General features: G+C 36.2%; 2 protein-coding genes across 2 annotated transcripts in view; both read left to right on the forward strand.

The window, feature by feature from the left end:
- LOC123555502 (uncharacterized) overlaps window positions 1-22,218 on the forward strand; it is a 62,953-nt gene extending 40,735 nt beyond the window's left edge. Inside the window, exon 7 of the transcript XR_008371685.1 lies at window positions 22,145-22,218. The gene's annotated coding sequence lies outside the window, so the exon portion shown is untranslated. The remainder of the gene's footprint in view (window positions 1-22,144) is intronic.
- Window positions 6,984-24,288, forward strand: part of LOC123554431 (diacylglycerol kinase delta-like) — a 110,776-nt gene continuing 93,471 nt past the window's right edge. Inside the window, exons 1-3 of the mRNA XM_045344574.2 lie at window positions 6,984-7,119; window positions 17,707-17,751; window positions 21,883-21,945. The gene's annotated coding sequence lies outside the window, so the exon portion shown is untranslated. The remainder of the gene's footprint in view (window positions 7,120-17,706; window positions 17,752-21,882; window positions 21,946-24,288) is intronic.

Raw genomic sequence — 24,288 nt, forward strand, 5'->3', positions numbered from 1 at the left:
GTGCGCACGTGATAACTATCACGTTCGCACGTGGTAGCTAACACGTTCGCACGTGATAGTCATCACGTTCGCATAGGAAATATTTTATTTATCACGTGCGCACGTGATAGCTATCACGTTCACATAGGAATTATTTCATTTATCACGTGCGCACGTGGTAGCTAACACGTGCGAACGTGATAGTTATCACGTGCGCACATGTTAATTAACACGTTTGCACGTGTTAGCTAACACGTGCGCACGTGATAAATAAAATATTTCCTATGTCCCCTCTATGCCACCGTAAAATACTAAATGGAATATAAATATTATTGTATCCTCAAGAAGCATCTCCATTTAAGATATTAAAAATGTTGACAGAAAGAATTATACACTATATCTGCAGGTATAATGATATAAATGTGTCGTTACCATTCGATATCCCTTCTTATTTTATATAAAAAAAAGAACAGTAATTATCTAAGTCCACAAAGCACAATATTTTTTTCTTTATTTCCATATGAGTGAGGCCGTGACACAGATTCGTACCGGAAGGAAACAAATACAATGTATTACACATTTGAGCCGTGCCATGAGAAAACCAACATAGTGGGTATGCGACCAGCATGGATCCAGACCAGCCTGCGCATCCGCGCAGTCTGGTCAGGCTCCATGCTGTTCGCTTTTAAAGCCTATTGGAATTGGAGAAACTATTAGCGAACAGCATGGATCCTGACCAGACTGCGCGGATGCGCAGGCTGGTCTGGATCCATGCTGGTCGCACACCCACTATGTTGGTTTTCCCATGGCACGGCTCATTTAATTGTACTCTTCGAAAAACTCCCTATCACGGGTTTATTATTAGTCACACTATGTCATTGTATTTCTAAATATAAAAAAATGTATCCTTTTTATCACGTTTATTGTTTTAAAACAGCTTTATCAGTTTAATTTCAGAAGGTCGTAGACCCCTGATGACATTTCTCGATCTCTACAATCAAACTACACTGATAATGCCATAAACACCCGTTTTACATGTTTCATTAGAAATACCGCATAATCTGAAAAAAATGTTTTTACCTTTCTGATGTTTCTACCTAAAAAAAGAGAAAAAGATTACAGATTATTTTGAAATTAAATAATCCAGCATCGAATTAAATTTCAAAATTTTAAAACTATTAACCACAAGCAACAGCTGGCTGTTGAATGCGAAGCAAAAGTAATGTTTCAAGGCTACATAGCAAGAATATTTTTAGACAAAGATGTTCGACTGGTTATTTAAATTACATTAACCATTGCCGGAAATACACTTTTACAATACTTACTTTAACAAGTACTTTTTATTAAGATTTAAAGTAGATTATTATTTTCCTATTGTTTAAACATTTGTTCAGGACGGAGATGCATTGAACATAAACTTAGTACATTTTTTCCGATCTTTATAACAGCGGCAGAGGGTTCCGAAGCAACTGTTTATTTTTATCTAACATAGAGGAAAAGAACCGATGATCAAGATTGCCTAGGTACATGTTATTGATTTAACAAAATAGGCTTTTTGTAAAAACTAGTCAGCGGCCCGTTTATTATGCTCAAGTTCAGCATACTGAGACTGAAAGGTCTGTCAAGTACAATAACTGGTAAAACATCGAAACTTCTTCTTCTGCTTCTTCTTCTCGTACGCGCATAGCGATATTGCATGGTGCTGTAGTTCGTTTAGAGAATGCCAATGGTCCAGCACCTCTGTCTTCAACTCTCTAGGTTTCTTTCGGGGTTACCTCACCCTTAGTTCCGAGTAACCCTATCGTTGGAACACAGGAGCTATTTGTCCCATAGCTGGGAGTCTGTTCATAGGCATCAGGGCGTGTCCACACACCGGTGGGCCTGGCATGCCACATGTCTGGGGGCTGACCTCCTCCGAGTCCCCTGCAGTTCTTCCTGAGGCCGCAAGGTGCTCAGTTACCGTCTGGCGCCAACTAGGTGGCACTGCAAAAGGGCTTGTCTGCAGAGATGCTATGTACTGGCATGGAAGGCTTACGCACTCGGCTCCTTATTCACCAGAAGGCTAGCCAGCGGTGGAGGCTAAAAGCGGAAGGTGACAAGCACACAACACGACAGCACACCACACTTTACGCATCAGCAGACCAATGCCACACGAATATCGAAACGAAACCTTTAGAAAGAGTCTCTTTGGGTTAACATATTGCAATAGCATGATCTTAGCTTTCCATTGCACAGAACGCATCAGTAAGTCCTTTCGTAATATCGGCTTGAGTAGTTGTATCCGATAAGCAGTTGTATTGCTAAAGATGCGGTTCGTAGTCTGATGGACACTACGAACGTAATAATTACATTCCTAGTACCGTTGCCCCATTTAATCAAGATCTTACTGTATATGTTTAGTACTTGGTACTGCATATAATAACTTAAAGTCTTGTGGGAGGACAGGAAAAGGCGATCAGAAACAGTGCCAGAAATGCTATACAAATATGTATTGCTTTCACTGAGCTGAAAGAGGCGAACCTATACGTCATTTGATTCTAGTCAAGCAACCGAGGAAGGATTTTGAATAACGCTGTCAATCTGGCGCCATTAGATATATTTTGGTGGAAAGTTTTAAAATACATATAAATAAATATCCCCTCACCAACGATTCATACTACGAAGTCACTCGGCCAGGTGGCCCTGCCTACGTAAACCACCAGAAATACTGTCATGAAGGTACCTTTCAGTTTCTTTCAACAACTAAACCTAAACAGATATTAAAAGTTTGATTATTCAGAATGCCTCTGTATGCTTACTATCAGTTAATGAGAAACTACTGGATGCGGAATTTGTAATGCTACCATACCCATAGGCATTCGGCACATTTGTTAAGTTAATAATGATTCTATATATGATAAACAGCCAAAGTCCATAAATAAATCCAACACCCATTTACTTTTTTTTTAATCCAACACTCATTTGCAATACATTAATTGAATTCGTTTAATATATGATAAACAGTCAAGCCTAGGACCGAAAATAAATCCAGCGCACATTTACTATATATTAATTGAAAAATCCAGCACCCATTTACAATATATTGATTGAAAAATCCAGCACCCATTACTATATATTGATAGAAAAATCCAGCACTAAAAATTAGCACTAAATACTAATTGAATTCAATTACACTGTTAGTTCGTTAGACATTTGTTTGTTCTTGATGTTGTTTTCTTTTTTCAATATTTAAGCTGCTTTTATCTAGTTAAACTACTTAAGAAAATGTATGCCTCATTTCTGTCTTTCACTTTCGATGTAGCTGTAATTCGTTTTTCTCGTTGATTGTAAGACTGCCTGGATTATCCTTCTTATTATGATTGTAAACCCTTGACAGAAAGCCAGTGCTTATTCCCGTGTTTTTTCGGCAACCTACGGCCGTAACAAGTAAGTGTTATTTTCAAAACAACCTGAGAACGCCGAAATCATAATTCTAATTGGGAATTTACAGGTTAAATTGCATGGGTTTAGCAATGCTTAAAGAATGAAAAATCCAGCACATCCTAAGCATATCCTCAGAGAGGATGTATATTACCTTCCCCTCCAAAATGCTGATATGGTGCCATCATCCTCGAAACCAAAGGTTTAGTATACAGAATCTCGGGAATGTGGATATGTAATTATCAAATCCACTAGAGCATTAGAGCATTTGGAAGCAAGTCTTATTGTATGTATCTATATGAAATGCAGTGAAGATGCCTCGCATGTTATGACGTAGTTTGATGTGGGAGAAACAGCAGCAAATGTATAATATATATGACATGAATGTATGGAAAATACGTACTGCATACAGAACACTGCATTAGAAACTGAATCTTTTTTCTTACACCTTATTAACAGGGTAGAACTCATTTTTCGTCGATATATATATATATACTGGAAAACATCACTGGAACAATCAATAGCTGCTGAAACGAATGGTGTAAAGGAAAACCAACTTTATGTATGCTCTTTGATGGAATGAAATTACGGTCTAATCCGTGATTCACTAGCTTTAAGGTCTGAATTCGCCATGATCGACAAGGCTTCATAACATATTGTACCGGACCTTCTGTCAATAATCTACTTGGCATACATGATACATGGGAAATTACGAACTGGACATTTTCTCTGTACAATATATAATGACTGGTTGCTTTTCAATTTGACAGTACAATTTTTGTAAAGATATTGTCCGTAGATGTTGATTATAAATATTTAGAGAAAGATTTTTTATACTTGCGCAATTAAGAAAATCAGTTAACTTCCGCACTATGATTTAGTTGATATCATTTTTGCTAGTAGTATTTTGATTATTGCTGGTGGACATATTTAATATTTTTCCAGACACTGTAAAAATTTGCATCAAATTGCTGTGAATATGACTGCTGGCTGAAGAAGTATTATTTCAGAAACACAGTTTTATGAATTCATAAGAAAAAATACGTGTTTTTGGTGAAGCAATATCATTTCACAAATAATAAAAAGAAGTATCCCTAAGTTATCATTAATTTACACAGTTATCATTAAATAATGCGGCGCCTTTGCTTCAAACTTTTTCTTTTCTTTGGCCCCTTGAAACAATCTGATCACCTCGGCCTTTATGCTACGCGTATTTACCGGAGAATACGGAAATGCCCGATGTTGCACGATTGCTTTGGAATATGAAGAAGCACTTTTATCTGATAGAAACTGAAAGCAAAAGAGTAAACAATCTGGTTTAGTGAATTTCCATATGTGTGCCCCAATGTTAAAGTTTGCGTACCACTCCAAATATTTTCAAAGTCCATTGAGATATTGCTTTCATATTTTGCTTACTTGTTTACCATTATGACCCCATTCTGCAAACAGGAGCAGACAACTCTGTCAAGCATTTTGACTGAATTATGGCCCCTTTTCGACTTAGAATATGCTTATTGTAATGTTAAAGTTTGCGTACCACACCAAATATTTTCAAAGTCCATTGAGATATTGCTTTCATATTTTGCATACTTGTTTACCATCATGACCCCATTCTGTAAACAGGAGCAGACAACTCTATCAAGCATTTTGACTGAATTATGGCCCCTTTTCGACTTAGAATATGCTTATTGTAATGTTAAAGTTTTACTTATAGCTTATATTATACTATCAAGCACTGAGAATAGTCAAGCGCGCTGTCAACTGACAGCTCTTGTTTTAAAAATGTTTTAGAAATAAAATGACATGTATAATTTTATTATGTTTTATTGTGACATACATATGATGAGACGTAAATAAACTATAGAACTGAATTGAATTGAAATTGTATTTTCTGGTCCTTTCGGATCATGGATATTTACAATAGGAGTCCACTTAATCTAGTGCAACGGATCGAGCTTGTAAAGGGTGTTGCACCAAGAATAGACCCAATTTACAGTCTTCTAAATGATTATTTAGCTTGGTTGTGTCCTGTACTTTCAAAAGATCTTCTCAAATATTTCACTTTTAACAGGATTTTCTGTGCGACTTCTGATATGGCAACTCCTTACTCCCTTCTTGTGTGTAATTTTATCTTTTGCTACGACTTTTAAATAGACTAATCATTCTAGCCAGCCTTTTATTTTTGCAAAGCTTTATCCATACAAGCGACAGCGCCTGTCTTGATGCTCGTAATTAATCGCGTATATTATCAAGAGACAGAAAGATAATTGTTTAGAATGAGTATAGAATTAACAGCATTACTATGGTTTGCGTTCTTTTTCTTTTACAGATCATTTTAGTTGTATTACTATTGTTACTACCTTTCAACTCATTGACTCACAATCCACCTAAAATAAATTAGTATAAACTAACTAACTCACATCTTTCCGACATTTTAAGAATTCGGTCATTGAAATGTATATTAACATTTCAGTCCAATTCACATACGGATAATCGCCTTCATATTTGGCAACAAATCTGTTTTTCTTATAATAATATCTGTTAAGAGACCGCCCGACACTCGAGACACCTCCAAACGAGCAGATTTCCTATCGTACTAGCATACCTGGCTGTTCTTGAAGCACCATCGAGTGCTATACCTAGCATCTTGTCATATCTGAAACTAAGAGCTATATATAGTTATACATTTCGTTTGGTTAATTAATACAGAGTCCTTAATCTCCGTTGATTTAATGTCACATGTCTGAATACTGTAAAAAGACTTTTTTTCAGGTTTTCATCTGTGCAGAATAGCTAAGCAATTGGACATGATTTTAAAAATATCAAACAAAAAATTTAGAATCAATCAATTTTTCACTTCTTATCTATCTTTCACTTGAATATGGTTCGTCATCGTTTTAAAATAATATATGATTAGTTATTTTTGAATGTTGTTTTTATATTCCGAAATGAGAATATGCAACGAAATATAATTAAACTAAAGGCTTTAGAAATGACTAGTCTGGTCTATTAAATCTTACACTACTGGTCTCTGTCAGTGTATATGTAAAAAATTGCTTTGCACTTGTATTCAACAAACGTACATAAAGGGAACGTGATTATCAAAAAAATAGCATATAATGTAGCTAATATCTAAGCAATTGCATTATTTGCATCTCGTTTCACAGAAAATATTATGGCTATCATGTGACGGGTTACTGATGACATCAGATCGTTACAAAATCATTTTTCAGATTGTAATCCATATATGAAAACAACATTTTCTTCTTTCGGAGTAGATTTTACACTTTTATCATTTATATTTTAGTTTAAAAGGGAATCATATGTTCAAATCATAGAATAATCTCCATAGAACTGAAAATCTAAGTGTAGACTCTTCCACGCGTTAAATACTACATATTCGCTAAGACAGATCAGTGTAACAGACTAAATCTTTAAGTGGTGTGTCTATACCAACGTATTTAGGGGTATCTATCCTGGATTAATTAGCAGTCTTAAACCTAAATTCTAAGAACGTTCACTCTTTGTACATCTTATAAAAAGAGTGGCTTCCCTTGTATTGGATCCAAAATGGCTGCCAGCAGAGTCGGTGATAAAAGAGCTGTGGAAAAAGACTCGGAAAGCGCTGGCATTGACGTGTCTTCAGACAGCGAAAGTGAACCAGAACCTGCAAAAATATTCCACAGACGAATCTCAACGAACAAAGACATTCGCACATCGGTAATATATAGAAAATAATGGATGACATATGTGCACTGCTTTGCGAACAGGGAGGGGTAGCTGTGATAAAAATCGTTAATTTTCTTATCACGTTCTCGTATTCGTGTTAACGGTTATATTTTAAAGGCAGTTATGTTGCATTTAAGTAGTGGTTATTACTGATATTTGATAAATGCGAGTTTTGCTATCTTGATTCAATGAATTTTGATTTTTTTGGACACAGTCGTCTCCTGATTGTTCAGACTTAGTTCTGGATATGATAACATTTCTGATGATATTTTCATTTTCTGAGTGTTGCATTCATTAAGTTATGGCATAACCAAAAGCATTTACATAGCCAACTTCGAAGTGCAACATTCACATTTCTCCTGCATAAAAAATGTTGATAAAAAGTTTGTAGGAAGTCTCTACCCGTCTGGTAGTCCAACCAATTGTACGTGAGTTGTGATATTGTGATAATTTTTGCACAAGTCAATATCTCTCCTCCAGGTACAACATAGGAAAGACCTTTTCTGTGGTGAACCTTTCGCGGCAATTCTACATGGCGTTTTTTTTTTAAAATTGCATTTTTAATAAACAAAAATATTAGTGAAATTTTAAGATACTAAGAAAGAATATCCATTTTTTCCTTTCATTCAATTGATGTTAATGTGAATAAAACACAATTTTGTCACTGTTTTAAATAACACACACCTAAGTTCACACACATTTTACATGGCTACGCTTCGTGTCACGTGGTCGAAAACTACCAAATACACTGTCAGCTGTGGAGCTGTACTGAATGTAATGGCGGACGATAGCTTTAACAGCGGGGGTAAGCCAATATGGAAACATGAGATATGTGTTTTAATAGCTGTTAATTAATTTGCATGGATTTTCATGTTATTGGATTAAAACCTAAAATTAAAAATAAGACAATATCAGTTTTTATTTTTGTTATTTAAATAAACGATGTTTACATCGGTTAACTATATTGCCTGATCATGTTTTTACCTAAATCTGCTTTCACAGGTCTGAGAAAAGGTCTTTAATGGTTTTGACCTAAAGAGAGGGATTCTCTCCTATCACGAAAATATCTCAGAACCCGTCCAGTAGTTAAACTAATTTGACACGATCCTAAAAAAAATTGAGTTATTTTTCTTATGGGCAATATCTCCACTCGCATCAAACACCCTAAATTCCAAAATAGTGGATGAAATTTCTGATGAAATTGTCATAGCTGCTGATTTTTGGTTTAAATGCTGATTTTGTTGTGAATAATAGATAAATTCAAATAAAACTTACTTGTATCAAAATCCCCCCAAATAAACGAGACTTACCTTGGTTAAGTTGATGTTTGGTTGGGATTCTTTGTAGTCATAAAACACACTGAAGTGATCAGATGAGATGTGCGCAAAGCGTGACCATAAATCCTCAGTATTCAAAGCCGGAAATTTCTTTCCCAAAATTTTCCTTTCCATACAGGCACAAAATCCTATCTTCTGAATTCATTGTTCATAATGGTAAATTGAACATATTCTAGATAATAAACTTATCAGGGAGGGTTACTGAACTGACCTTAGCAATGGGTGGGCATCTGATCACTTCAGTGTGTTTTATGACTACAAAGAATCCCAACCAAACATCAACTTAACCAAGGTAAGTCTCGTTTATTTGGGGGGATTCTTTTACGTCATAACACACCTCAGTTCACAGATGAGATTTCAAAGCCCAAACTTTTGGGAAAGAAACCAGTCACCCAAGCTGAACACCAAATATCAACTGCAGTAGAAAGACCAGAATAAAATTAAATAGAAAGCACAGTCATTTTATTCACACGCATCATTATGGTATACATGACGCATTACATCATACAAATGTTCTGTATATTTTAACAAGCATGACTCACAGTATATCATGGATGTTCCACACAGTAAAATATATTACTAAGTCTCAGTAGTAGACAGTATTGCAGAACTAAATTCAGCACCAGCATCCTTTACAGTCTTATTATAAAACTGAGCAAAAGTTACTTCATTTGTCCAGCCTGCAACTTTAAGAATGTCATTAATTGGCACATTGTTAACATTTGCTTTGGAAGTGGAGGCTGAACGAACACTATGTGCCTTATATTTACTACAGTCAATACCGGAACTGAACATCACTGTGCGAATCCAGCGGCTTATTGTGTTGCTTGACACAGGCCCAAAAGGTTTAATGTAACTTATAAATAAACATTCCTGATTACCTCGTAGACCCTTTGTTCTACTTAGATACTCAGTCAAAGTATTGTACACACATAATCTACTGTCTAATGTGTATGCATGAAGTTCAATATGTGGGGTAACCTTACCCCTTCTACTATGCTTTAACAACCCACTATAAAACATAACATATTTACAGGATTCCTTCCTCATGTTTCTAACAGACAGTAAATGTAAATTTTGGGAACGTGAAGCTGTAGTTAATGCTATTAACATTGCTAATTTAAGAGTTAATAACTTCAAACTGATTTCAGTGACAGGAGTTAATGTCTTTAAGTATTTTAACACATCTGAGACCTTCCAAGTATCACAGTATCTGGATTTTGGGGGTTTTAAATTATATACACCCTTCAAAAATCTAATGACAAGAGGGTGAGCCCCAATTGTAAACCCATCTATTATAATCCCTATAGCAGACAAAGCTGAACGTGCTGTATTCAAAGCACTGTATGTTAATCCAAGTTCAAATAAATGTGTCAAAAAATCAGTAACATTACCTATAGTTGCTTGAAAACTATTAATTTGTTCTTGATTACAGTACTGAAACCACTTTCGTAAGTACATGTTATATTGTTTCTGAGTTCCTGACCTCCATGAGGCCATAATAATGTCTGTAGACCTGACTGAAATGTTTCATTTTTGGAGGGTTTTCCTGATAAACGACAAACCATCAGTATGAGTTTTTTGTACAAAGGGTGTACCTTCACCATTCCTGGTAACGTCAGTAAATTCCGTTCCTTCGGAAGAATGTAAGGACTGGAAATCAACATTTCCATTACAGCCGGAAACCAGCTCTGGGTCATCCACAAAGGAGCTACAAGAATACACTCGCCTGCATCCTCTCTCAGCTTCATCAACACACGAGGAATTAGGCTGAAAGGAGGAAAAGCATAAAAATAAATGTCTGACCAATTCATACCAAAGGCATTAACAAATTCTGCTTCTGGATCAAATTTCCATGAGACAAATCTATCCAACTGTTTGTTCAATCTACTTGCAAACATGTCAAGTGAAGGGGTCTCCCGTAAACTCAGAATAGTCTTAGCAAACCTTTTATTTAGCATCCATTCCACATTTTCATTGAAAAATCGAGAACCATGATCTGCTAAATTTTGTTTACCCGGGACATGAGTTGCCAACAACCAAATATTTTTGTTAATAGCCCAAAGCCAAATTTTACAAGCCAACTGGTCAGAAATAAATGACTTTATGCCACCCATATTATTAATGTAAGACATTGCGCATGTATTGTCAGTTCTAATCTGAATGTGAGTGGCTGACAGATCTTTCGCAAATGTTCTCAAAGCATGAAATATTGCTAAAAGCTCTAAGTAATTAATATGGTTGCCTGATTCCTCTTCTGACCAACGACCCCCAATTTCTTCATTCTGACAAACACCAGCCCAACCTGAAAGACTTGCATCTGTTTCTATGACAAGCTTCTGTGAGAAATATTTGACTGAAGTTGACAAATTTTTGGTCCACCAATTTAACTCAGATTTTACTGAATCTGCCAAAAACATTTTGGCACTGAAATCTCCTCGGCTTTCTGAAAGGGCCAAGGTTTTTGCCCTCTCAAGGGTACGGTAATGTAATGGACCATATTCAACTGCAGAAAACGATGCAACTAAGAGACCTATTACTCGGGCCATTTCTCTTATACTAGTGAATGTCATGCCAATTAACCTTGAACACTCCAAAATTATGATACGTTTTCTTTCTTCTGTTAAGTATACTATCATTCTTACAGAATCAATGTGATTTCCTAGAAAAACTATGTTCTGTGTAGGAACAAATACTGACTTTTGCTGATGTATGATAAAACGTACATCCTCCATGACACTCACAGTATCTTTAACATTATCTGAACATTCAGACCTAGTATCTCCTAGCAAAAAACTATCATCAATGTAACCAGAGTTCTTATGGCCTAGTCGTCTCAATTTGGCATAAATAACCGTCATCAATTTTGTAAACAAACGGGGAGCCGAGGCCAGACCATTTGGTAAACAAGCATATTGGTAAATCTTACCCCTCCATCTAAATCTCAGATATTTTCTGTGTTCTGAAGCAATTGGAACAGAGTAATATCCATGTCTTAAATCAATTGAAGCCATGAAACAATTGGGTTTAACCAACTTTAATGCTGTTTCAAAGGAGTCCATTTTAAAATGATGATACACCACGTATGTTTCATTGAACTCCTTCAGGTTTAAGATCATGCGATATTCTCCGTCCTTTTTTGGTACTGTGAAAATTGGAGAGATAAACTGCTCATCATTATCATTAAACTCAACTTGTTCAATTACATTCATTTCAAGCAGTTTTTCAATCTCTACATCAATAGTTTTTCTCTCATCTACAGTAAAAAACTGCATTGGCCAAACAATTTGTTTCTCAGGTTTTTGAGTAAATTCTATATGACAGTGCAAAGCAATGTCCAAAATTCTTTCATCAGAAGTAAGATTTCTCCACTTATTTTCAAAAAGAGCTAACCTACCTGCCTGGAAAGTGGAAGACTTCTTCTGATCTCTCATCCCTTGTCGGGATGTACCAGTACCAGATCTCATACGCCCAGAAGGTGCACGTCTGCTGTAAGGTTGAAACCTACGGCCTCTAAACTGACGACCTCTAAAGCGTCCACTACCACCACCTCTAATTACATTTCTGCTGATCTTATTGAGCTCCTGGATATCTTTGATATCTTTGATCATAGAGTCACCATAAAGTTGGTCTGTGAAAGGAACCATGGGTGAACAAAGGTGGTGTAGTTTCGGATCCATATCCCTCTTATGCAAGTCTCTTCTACGGATATTAATCCATCGATTTGCATGTCCTAGAAGACCAATTGCATCAGTACCCCAAACTAACATCTCATCATCGAACATTTGACTGCCTTTATCCATAATTTTCACAATGTTACAGGCTGCTTTTACGATACTATTCTGAATACCTCGCATCTTAGAGTCCTCTGTCTGTGTGGTTGGCTTCAAAACTGACCAAACACCTGAATTAACTCTTGTTTCTTTAAGGGCTTCACAGTTACTTGGGCGTAAAATGTTCTTAGACACCTCACAAAAATGTTCATCCAACATGCCCTCTCTAAATGTACTGTTGACAACAGCAGCCAATTTTTCGGACACCTCAGGAGCAACAGAGTCCGACTTCTGAAATTTCTTTGCAAATCGACTGAAAACATCATCATCATCTCCAGAAAAAGACCTCTGATCATCAGGAGCATACTGGTCATCTTGCTCCCAATCTTGAACGTCATAGTCATCATTTCCATTACCCTGTGACAAGTCATAGTCACCTCCATCAAAATCATTATACAAGGCATCAACTCTACCGGTTAATTCTTCCACTGTCTTATTTGTTTTATTAATGTTAGCATTCATTTGTTTTAAAATGGACAGTGCCTCAGCATTAAATGCATCTGAATTAGTCACCGTGGTCAACTTTACAACAGGAGTTTTTGACGGATTAGCGGGTTGTTTCCCTCTAGGCTTACCCGATTCAGAAGCTCTAACAGTACCTGCACCCTTTGAGGAGCCTTCTTGTTGTCTACTAACCGTAGTAGCGTCCGTAGACGCATCTTTTTGCACAGATTGTTGCTGCAACATAGCATCTGCCATCTTACAATACTGTGTAAAAAATGTGGTAAAATTGTGCACTACGTCATCAATTTACGCACGGCATGTATAAATTGTATACTATGTACACAAAATATGTGCAGGAACTGTCAATTTTCTGCTTACTACGTAAGAGATTTTGTGATAATATCTAGAAACTGTTACGATACCGTAACAAAAACTGTACAAAGTGTATAATTATCTACACGTTAAAAAGTTTACGACAGCGTCATAAACTCAATTACAAGATAGAAATTTAATATAATGTACAAATATATTGAGCAATAAACAGTATGGATTACATCGTAACCCAAATAGGCCAACATGTAGCCTACATGTATAAATAAATGAACGCTATACCAAGGATTTAGGTAAAAATCAATACTGAACAAGACCACGTCCGTTCAGCTTGATATGTAAAGGCGCACTGAGGATTTATGGTCACGCTCTGCGCACATCTCATCTGTGAACTGAGGTGTGTTATGACGTAAAAGAATTGGATTCAATTCCTCATTGATTTATGTAAAAAATATCAAATAATTTCCAAAATTAAGAATTTTCTGGTGATTTAAACCTATGTATGTACTGTACACGATTAACAGTCAGGGGTGTAACTGTTTCAAGTTATTGCAGTTTATAACCCATTTGAGTTATTGCTTATACAGTCTAACCTGTCTTAAGCAGCCAGCCAAGGGAAGCAGACAATTTGGCCGCTTAAGCCAGGTGACCGTTGATCGGAGGTGCAGCCAGTATATGTATTTTTTCAGACTTCTGACCAGTCTACAGCCTATATGCCCATTTCTTTTTGGCTTTTCCATTATTATTTTACCAGGATACAATGACGTTCATTTGCCTTCGCAATACGAAAAGTATTCTGAGCAATCTAAAACTCCGGCGTGTTTTTTTTTACTACAAAAATTGTTTCAGACACTTTTCCAACTTCAAAACAAGTTTGTTCACAATTTTCGCCATTTTGGTAAGGGAAGCTACTCTCGGCGCTTATTGACAACGCTAAATCTAAGCTTGCCGTTACGTTCCGTAAAAGATAGAGTGGTTTATATTTTTTTTTTCAAACACAATTAATTTCGTATAAATTTAATAGTATTTTGATGACAAAAGTATAAAAAATCACAAATATTATGCTATTAATTAGTTATCGAGTATTATCTTTAACCGAGGTCAAACTGTGAACAACAAATTTGACACGAGGTGACACGTTAATTGCCGATAATTACTGGCCATTTGATCATAACAAAAGGGGATTACACCTTTGGTTATCAGTTTTAATTGAGAAGCTCATGTCATTTTGTCGTTCTTGTGGTGAAGTCACGTGAAACTTAGCAACCACGTGCTTCTCAAAATCGGGTATCTTCGGCGATTATTGCCTAAGAATAATTGGTTTTGGAAGAAAAATGGCCGCTGAAAGGGGTCAAATACGGCGGTCGGGAGGCAGTTTCGGTGGCCGCTGGCCGCGGACGGCAGGTGACCGCTGAATAAAGTGATAAAATAGAGGAAAATCCGTCGGGGGCGTCATTAAATGGCCGCTGAACGGAGGTGACCGTTAGTACAGGTTAGACTGTACTTTCATAACTTGTTTCAGTTATCATAAAATATTACAAAGCCCTCCTGTGCCAGTTCCTTATTTTGAATGGGACTAATTTAATTTATGCAATTATTTCCTGAATCCTTGAACTTTTATCTTTCCAGCTATGCAGTAAAAATTTTTACGCAAGGCTGATAAAGTTTTAAAGCTATAAAACTCTTAACATCCCATTATGCTTATCAGGTCATGATCAGACTAAAAGAGAACTTGATTAACTGCAGTTTGCTACTAATTTCACTTTAAAGGTCACTTTGTGAGAACAGCAAAATGACTTTTTTTGAGTAACTTACCTGAGTTAACTATATTTTATAACTAATACAGGTTATAAAATGCTTGAAAAGGTAACTTAAATAGGTTACATAACTTAAAACAGTTACACCCCTGACTGATTAACCTTTACCGCGTCTACATGGCAATATGTGCAAGCGATAAAACCAATAACTTTACACAACTGTGTACTGTGATTTATCCTCCATTATTTTGGTTCTTTGGAGTTTTTATGGTTAGATTGCCTGTCACAAATATAAAACAATCTGACTGTCAAATTATTTTGACTACCCGTCCAGTAAGTGGACACCTATAGGAGTTTTCAAGGCGTCCGGTAATTAATTTATTTATGAATTATGCGTTTTTTTCTTTTAAAATATTGAGAGGTAATAGTACAAGAAATTGCTGTTACTTTGCTTCGATTTCAGTATTACTCAGTTTTGTAATGCACAGGTGTATGCCATTGGGCTAGGCTTGCTGAATATATTTTAACCGTAAGATGACATTAGGTACTCTGGCACTGCGTAAGGGATGCAGAGCTCTCTTATTGGGGGAAAAATATAAACAGGGCTCTCGCGAGTGGGCGACTTGAGCGAAATAGTCGCTTTGGAACTTAAAACTTTGCTCAAATCTTACCTCAAAGCGAAATGCAAGTCGCCTGATTTTCTTTGATATCTGCACTCGCTAATTAATGCTACCCAGACTGTTGACAATTTGCACGGTGTCAAAATGAGTGTTACAGGTACACACAGCGATAGCATAGTTTAAGCTCAGCCTACTTCAGGTACTTGTGAGATTTTTATGGGCAAATTTGATGTGCCATTTGGAAAAAAATATAGTGTTCACAAGAGCAACTTCGAATCATGTAACTGTGTCTTGTTTCTTATTGCCCACACATATAGTATTCTGCCGTATGTACGTCCCTACTAAGTCCCGAAATCTTGTGTGTCATGTGTCTAACTCCTCCCACACTATTAGCCTGATTTGATTCAAACTTTCACAGATGAACAAGCTTGATGTATAGATGACCATAAAGGAAGGAATTTTTGCTGTGACTAATTTTACAGCAGTTAAGCCTTTTGAAAATAATATTGAATATAGAGAAAAATCTTGTGTGTCCAACTCCTTAAACAAAATTGAAAGGATATACTTGAACATTTCACAGATAAAGGACTGGACGTTGATGTGAAGATGACCTTAAATGAGTGACTTTCTTCTGTGGCTATTTTTTTTCTAGTATTTTGGCCCTTTCTTAATTTCACAAAATAGGCCATAGTAAAAAAAAAATGGTGTGTTCAATTCCTCATATACATTTTGAAGGAATGGATTTGAAGTTGCTCAGATGTACAACCTTATCTGAATATGACCATAAAGGATGGGCTGTGACCATTTTGACATGTGTTATGGTCCTTTGTTAATTTCACCATATAGGGTATAGTGAAAAGAATTGTGTGATCAGTTCTGCATACTTTGTGAAAGGTGCATAGGTGAAGAATCTTGATATGAAATTGCACAGTATGCAGGGGCATCAGTGCCCTATGGATACAATTCTAGATATTTTTTGTTGTCGTTCAGCAAATAAACTGTTCCCTAAATTCTTGTCCATTGCACATGTCAGTATTTATGCAAAAAGTTGAAAATATAAATTCCAGGTTCATTCAGATAGCATTCCAGAAAAGCTCATACAATATGCAAAAGCTTGTCCCAAAATAGCTATCTGTAATAAGACCCAATATCGTATGACACTTTCCTGAGCGTGTATGATATAAGTGTAAATTATGTTAAAGTGAACAATCCTGGCTCTGATATTTAGATTACTGTAAATATGAATTTTTAATGACAGATCTTACAAGCAAGCATGCAGACATCATATTAAATTGTCATACACTGTAGATCAAAGCATTACGTTGTCATACACTGGAGCTCAGAGCCTTTTTCCTTCTGTGGTTTAGTTTGTGCAATATTGCATTTCTGCATACTTTTGAAGTTATAAAAACTATCTAAAATGAGCAAAATATCGGAGCAGTTATATCATCCTTGAATAACACATGCTTTTGAGCTGCATTGCCCCCAGTAGGCAAAGTAACTAATGACTGTCTGATTGACTGGAACTAGACGTAAGTTTCAAAGCCTTACTGACTGTCGTTACTGAAAAGCCCTGTCTGTTGTAAAGTCAAAGACCATAAAAGCCCTGTCTGTTGTCAAGTCGGAGACCATAGTGTATAATATATTTTGAAGACTTTTCCATTTTGCCTAGATGGAAAAGAATGGGCTTCTATGGCTGTGTTGTGTGGTTAAGGGTTCTTGCTGTAAAATCACCTTCCCATGCCAGCCTCTGTGGGTTAGAACCTGCACATGAAAAATATACAATTCTTGTGGGGAAGCTATCGGCCTGGCTTGCTGTACATAGGTGTTTCTACCAAAGTAACTGGATATTGCCCGAAAAAGCGTTAATGCTAGACAGTCACCATGCATCCTAAGTTGGGTTGGTTTGACTTAAAGCTAAATACCTAAGGAAAACATAGGAAAATGTTCAGATGGGCTGGTTGAGAAATAGAAGACTCAAGAATGTAACTTTTCATACCAGTTTACATGCCAACATTATGTTCACTGAAATATATCTCCACTAAGCTTTAAGCAGAAAATATTATTGTTCATAAACAAAATGATTAAGAATTTTACTCTTTCGTGAGAAGTGACTCAACCAAGAAATTCACAAAAATTAGTGATTCCACAGTATTTGTGGAAAAAAAAGATAATAAAAGAAAGGGAAGAAATAATAATCAAATGATAAAATGTTATTGTTCTGTTATATTGAATCTTGTTTTTTGTATCATTTCAGACATGTACAAAGCAAGGATTTCTGCACAAGCAGAGCAATTTCCAGGTATGTTTTGTTTTATGTTTCGTTTTTATCTGATAGTTTTACCGAGGTCTAGGGGTTAGATTTTTGTGAGGGGCCTCGCAAATGAGTGGTTTTAGGTTGCTGACTTAGATTCACTTGCCCCTCACCAATGTGGGTTTGAGTCCAACGCTAGGCGTTGAATTGGTCGTACGAGGAAGTCATCCATCCGGCTTACGAAAGGTTGGTGGTTCTACCCAGTTGCCCACCCATGATGAAAAAATGCATGGAGGGGCACCTGGGGTTTCCTACACCATCCAAGCTTGAAAGACATCATAATTATGACCTATGATTGTGTTGGTGTGACGTTTATAGCTTGGAAGGGGGTCTATGTTGCAAAAAGGATGCCTGTTAAGCTGATATGACAGGTCTTCCCCTGTGAGCTGTTCCTACAGTCAAGGTTTTGCCACATCTACATATTTACTTACATGTTTTCTGACTTACTGGCAAAGTTTTGCTTCAAAAAAAATAAGGGATTAGAAGTTCTTTTTAAGTTGTGAGACTTAGATGAAATTTGTACATTTTTGTAGCTACTCAGTTTTATGATGCTTGTTACACAGACTTTGTTTTTCAACTGTAATGTTCTGTCCTTAAAAAGGAAAAAAATTAAAATGTTGCTTAATTTCTATGAACATTTTTCTCAGGTTTGTGTTTAGAAGTAGTTATGGGTGATGATATCAATCGAACCACTTGTCCCTCGCTGATAGGGGTTAAACATGTACAATTCTTTCATGTAGTAGCATTTGGAAGGCTTCTGGTTCTACCCAGGTGCTTGTCTTTGCCTGAAGTAATGTTGTCTCCACAAAAGCTTAAAATTTACCATATGATATGTGTGTAACTTAAAACACAGTAATTTCATTAATTTTGCTTTTACGCAAAACTTGTTGTGTCCCGTACTTCATTTATGTATTATTATTACAGTATAACATCAATGGGATGATATATATTAGGCACGAGTCTGTAATGATTTCTCTTATTGTTTTAATCCATTATTAATTGATAAAGAGACAGGGAACTGGCCAGATGATAGGATCTCATGTAGTTGGGGGAAACAGCTCATCAATATTTGATGTGTCGTCTCAAATGGCAATCTAGATATTGGTATGTGATGAGCCACGAGAATTGAAACTCACTCGAACTTGTATCAATAAAAAAACATGCTGTAAAATCTAAGATTTCTGCCAGTGGTTAATTTTTGGCTAATTTCACATAATTGTTAGTTTCGTGAAAAATTAGTTTTCACAAAAGATCTTGATTTTGAAAACTTTGGGAGAAAAATGTATTGCTTGTGTGAAGGAAAAAAAAGCTTCGTTATTTGAAGGCTTAAATGTCGCAAAATATAAGTATAGCAAAATGATTCGATCATGCAATAGTTGGTGGATGAAGCAGATATTTTTATGTTATGTAGGAAGGACTTTTATGATCTGTTTGATTACTGAAAAGTTAGAAGTAAGAAGTACTGTAAAATCATTAAAATATTCACAGGGACAATTTTTATTCCATTTTAAGGGTTTTATCAATGCACACAATTAAATCCAAACCTAACAAACAGAACAACATTTTATTAACCAGGTTTTCAACGAAAACCTGAGTTATTAGATTGGGGTAAATGTCGGTCGGGCGGGCGGGCGGCGGCGGCGGCGTCAAACTGGTGTTTCCGGTCAATAACTTTTGTTTCGGTAAAGATATTTTAATAAAACTTGGTATGTATGTAGCTTATATCAAGACAAAGGCTGGGATTGATTTTGGGGTTTCTGGGGTCAAGGTCAAGGTCACTGTTACTTAAAATAGAAAAAGGGTTTCCGGTCAATAACTTTTGTTTCGGTAAAGATATTTTAATAAAACTTGGTATGTATGTAGCTTATATCAAGACAAAGGCTGGGATTGATTTTGGGGTTTCTGGGGTCAAGGTCAAGGTCACTGTTACTTAAAATAGAAAAAGGGTTTCCCGTCAATAACTTTCGTTGCGGTAAAGGTATTTGAATAAAACTTGGTATGTATGTAGCTTGTATCAAGACAAAGGCTGGGATTGATTTTGGGGTTTCTGGGGTCAAGGTCAAGGTCACTGTTACTTAAAATAGAAAAAGGGTTTCCGGTCAATAACTTAACTTAGGAATGAGCTATCATGATGAAACTTGGTGTATAGAAAACTTATATAAAGTTGTAGCTTGGGATTGATTTTGGGGTTTCTGGGATCAAGGTCAAGGTCATTGTTACTAAAAATAGGGTTAGGGTTAGGTTAGGGTTAGGTTAGCATATCTTCTACATGCATGGAGGGATTTTGATGAAGTTGGCACAATTGTTCACCATCATGAGACAAAGTGTCATGCGCAAGAACCAGGTCCCTAGGTCTAAGGTCAAGGTCACAGAGGTCAAAGGATACAAGAATGAAAACTTTGTCCGGAGCATATCTTCTTCATGCATTGAGGGATTTTGATGTAACTTAGCACAATTATACACCATCATGAGACGAAGTGTCTTGCGCAGTTCCCTTCTTTAGAATTACTTCCCTTTGTTGTTACTATAAATAGCTTATATTGTAACTTTTTCATTACTAGACGTAGGGAAAAATCGAGACCACTTTTCTGTAGTACAACATGCATGTTACATCCAATTTTGAGGTGTATTTTGACCAGTCTCTACCTGGTAAGGATTTTAATTTGGACTTAAAAAAATTTTTTTTGTATTTTTTTTTTTTTTTTTTTTTTTTTTTTTTTTTAAGATTAACTTCCCTTAGTTGTTACTATTAATAACTTATATTGTAACTTTTTTATAATTGACCGTAGGGAAAAACCAAGACCACTTTTCTGTGGTACAACATAGTTGTTACTTTCTAATTTTAGGTGTATTTTAAGGTATCTCTACCTGGTAAGGAGTTTTTTTGTGGACTTAGAAAAACAAAAGAATTACAATGACTACTATACAACCACAAAATTAAAATTACATCTGCAAATACAGGTGCTAGAGTAAAGAAATTTGCTGTGACGGGCGTATATTGTGACATTCTGGCACTCTTGTTTATTCTTATGAAAAGTGTTGAAAACCTGGTTTCGTGGCATTGCCGCGTTTCTTGTTTTTTAAAGTCCATGAGTTCAAAAGCCCACATGTTAGTGGTTTTGTTAAAACTTCTATATTTCCTGCCCACAAACTTCAGTTTTATAGTATCTGTTCCAGGAAAGAACCAGCCCTGACTGTCCATTTGGAGCAGTCACTGTGTGGCTGTGTGTTTTTGGCTTGATGTGATGGTGCTCAGTTTATGTGTTAATAAAACAATACAAAAAGATTGTCCCAGATTGAAAAGCTGTTTATTCAGTATTCCTGATTTTGCATTTTTTGAAAAATATTAAATGCTTAGTGTGACTTATGTTGTATTGTGATTTTAATTGACTTTGATTGCGAAGGCTGCTGCAGCCCTAGTCTTATGCTATTTTGGCTCAGTCCCCATCCCCCACCCACTCTCAGAATAACAATCCAAGACTCTTTGTTTAAAGTTTCCACCTAGAAGATGTTAAAATTATATTTAAAAAGTCAGGGCACTATTTTGTTACGTCCAAAGAGAGTTTCATAAGAAGCGGTTATTCATAAAATATTTATAATGTATGTTTTGTAGCTGCTACTATCCTTTGACCATACCCCTCTATGTGGTTCAAAGAGGAGTCCTGTTAAAATCCTTCTTGAGGGCCCTGACCCCATTCCCCTAATGTGAGAGGGAAGCCCTGACAGAAGGTGTTTGAATAACAGTCAAGCTAGATTTTTGTTGCAATTTGACCTTAGCCTCTTTGTGAGGAGATGTCAGTTTCTTGGCTGTAGTTAGAAATAAAAAAAAAAGCCTTTCAGATAAATTAACAACTTTTTTCTTCTAGAAATTGTATGGATTCTGATAGGAAACAGAACAAGGTGTTTATTAGACTTGTGTAGCATTGTTCTTGTATCATCTTTGACTGTTTATATACATGTATTTCAGTCTTTACAAATGTATCGTTTGCAACAGTTAATATCTTTCAGTAATTACATATATACTATCTGAGACTGTTCATATATTTCAGTATTTACATGTGTATCATCTGTGACTTTTAATGTATTTTGCTAATTACATGTGTATTTTTTGTTTTACAGAGATGGAAAAGAAGGTTCTTCAAACTGAAAGGAAGAAAACTGTACTATGCAAAAGATACTAAGGTATGTGCATTTATAATATTGTAATAAATTTACTCAAAAAGTAAAGTGCTGTTAAAGCTAAAAGTTTTTGTCATGCACTGCACAGGTTCCATAAATCTATTTCGCAGTTATGCCCATTTCCAACTTAGCAATTTTTGATTGAATTTTATACATAAGCTGGTGTCTTGGTATCTACTAATGGGAATGGATTGAAACTTAGTGTTTTTAGCTCACCTGTCACAAAGTGACAAGGTGAGCTTTTGTGATCGCGCGGTGTCCGTCGTCCGTCCGTGTGTCCGTAAACTTTTGCTTGTGACCACTCTAGAGGGCACATTTTCCATGGGATCTTTATGAAAGTTGGTCAGAATGTTCATCTTGATGATATCTAGGTCAAGTTCGAAACTGGGTCACGTGACATCAAAAACTAGGTCAGTAGGTCTAAAAATAGAAAAACCTTGTGACCTCTCTAGAGGCCATATATTTCATAAGATCTTCATGAAAATTGGTCAGAATGTTCACCTTGATGATATCTAGGTCAAGTTCGAAACTGGGTCACGTGGTTTCAAAAACTAGGTCGGTAGGTCTAAAAATAGAAAAACCTTGTGACCTCTCTAGAGGCCATATTTTTCATGAGATCTTCATGAATATTGGTCAGAATGTTCACCTTGATGATATCTAGGTCAAGTTCGAAACTGGGTCACATAGGGTCAAAAACTAGGTCATTAGGTCTAAATATAGAAAAACCTTGTGACCTCTCTAGAGGCCATATTTCTCAATGGATCTTCATGAAAATTGGTCAGAATGTTCACCTTGATGATATCTAGGTAAAGTTCGAAACTGGGTCACATGGGTTTAAAAACTAGGTCAGTAGATCTAAAAATAGAAAAACCTTGTGACCTCTCCAGAGGCCATATTTTCCATGAGATCTTCATGAATATTGGTCAGAATGTTCACCTTGATGATATCTAGGTCAAGTTCGAAACTGGGTCATGTGGGGTCAAAAACTAGGTCAGTAGATCTAAAAATAGAAAAACCTTGTGACCTCTCTAGAGGCCATATTTTTCAATGGATCTTCATGAAAATTGGTCAGAATGTTCACCTTGATGATATCTAGGTCAAGTTCGAAACTGGGTCACGTGCGGTCAAAAACTAGGTCAGTAGGTCTAAAAATAGGAAAACCTTGTGACCTCTCTAGAGGCGATATTTTTCAATGGATGTTCATGAAAATTGGTCAGAGTGTTTTATCTTGAAGATATCTAGGTCAAGTTCGAAACTGGGTCACGTGGGGTTAAAAACTAGGTCAGTAGATCTAAAAATAGAAAAAACCTTGTGACCTCTCTAGAGGCCATATTTTTCATGAGATCTTCATGATTATTGGTCAGAATGTTCACCTTGATGATATCTAAGTCAAGTTTGAAACTGGGTTACGTGGGGTTAAAAACTAGGTCAGTAGATCTAAAAATAGAAAAAACCTTGTGACCTCTCTAGAGGCCATATTTCTCAACGGATCTTCATGAAAATTGGTGAGAATGTTCAGCTTGATGATATCTAGGTCAGGTTTGTAACTGGGTCATGTGCGGTTAAAACTAGGTCAGTAGGTCGAAAAATAGAAAAACCTTGTGACCTCTCTAGAGGCCATATTTTTTCACGAGATCTTTATGAAAATTGGTGAGAATGTTCACCTTGATGATATCTAGGTCAAGTTTAAAAGTGGGTCACGTGCCTTCAAAAACTAGGCCATTAGGTCAAATAATAGAAAAACCTTGTGACCTCTCTAGAGGCCATATTTTTCAATGGATCTTCATGTAAATTGGTCAGAATTTTTTATCTTGATGATATCTAGGTCACATGTGCTCAAAAACTAGGTCACTATGTCAAATAATAGAAATAATGACGTCATACTCAGTTCAACACTGGGTCATGTGGGGATAGGTGAGCGATTCAGGACCATCATGGTCCTCTTGTTTCACAAAGTTATGTCCATTTTCAGCTTATCATTTTTGCGTAATTTGTTACCTCATTAAGCATCACAAGCGGGGAAAGTCCTATGACTCAAAGTTGTTGCACCTTTGTTACTTATTTCTATGTTTTCATTAGTTTGACTTTTTTTAATATCAAGACTTTTGAATAGACGAGTGTTGCTGTTCTGTGACAGATCTTGTCAGCAGTATTGTGGATTAGTCGCGATTATCTCATTAACATTGCCTTTACAGCCTAGCGGTAGAGTGCCCGCTTCAAATGCTGAAAGTTGTCGGTTTTGCTGCCTGGCTGTGTCATATCAAAGATGTAAAAAATGGTACTATAGTCGTTTCCTGGCTTGGCATCAGCATTTGCAGGATAGTACTAGGACTGGCCAGCTCTGTG

Source organism: Mercenaria mercenaria, chromosome 7 (genome assembly GCF_021730395.1).
Source record: "Mercenaria mercenaria strain notata chromosome 7, MADL_Memer_1, whole genome shotgun sequence".
Lineage (NCBI taxonomy): Eukaryota > Metazoa > Mollusca > Bivalvia > Venerida > Veneridae > Mercenaria > Mercenaria mercenaria.